We start from the raw sequence: 373 nt of genomic DNA on the forward strand, positions 1-373 counted from the left end.
ATGTACCAGGGCTGTGAGAGAGAGGTAAAGAACAGACCACATGGTAGGACATAGGCCAGTATTTGTCACTTTAGAATAGCTGAAAGTTGGCCAAGCTAAGTGTCTAAGCTCTTATAAAACAATAATAATAAGTCTCTGTGTCTTTATTCATCCATTGGCAGGACCAAGAAAGTCCCACTATATACCTGATGAAGCCCTGCAGGCTGCTGTCACCTAATTAGCACTGTAACTGTGTCTTCAGACAGTCACCCCATCTTTCTGTCAAGCCAGCTGCCTCAGGTTGGTGGGGACCATGGTAAGACTACAGGACTCCATGACCGTGGGCCCACTGTCACACTTCTCCTGCTGTGAAGTGAGTTCCTTGGTCAGAATA

At 46.4% G+C, this 373-nt stretch overlaps 1 pseudogene across 1 annotated transcript in view; it reads left to right on the forward strand.

The window, feature by feature from the left end:
* Positions 1–373, forward strand: part of LOC116074629 — a 46,194-nt pseudogene that overhangs the window by 16,948 nt on the left and 28,873 nt on the right. The gene's annotated exons all lie outside the window — the stretch shown is intronic.

This window comes from Mastomys coucha, unplaced genomic scaffold (genome assembly GCF_008632895.1).
Source record: "Mastomys coucha isolate ucsf_1 unplaced genomic scaffold, UCSF_Mcou_1 pScaffold3, whole genome shotgun sequence".
Lineage (NCBI taxonomy): Eukaryota > Metazoa > Chordata > Mammalia > Rodentia > Muridae > Mastomys > Mastomys coucha.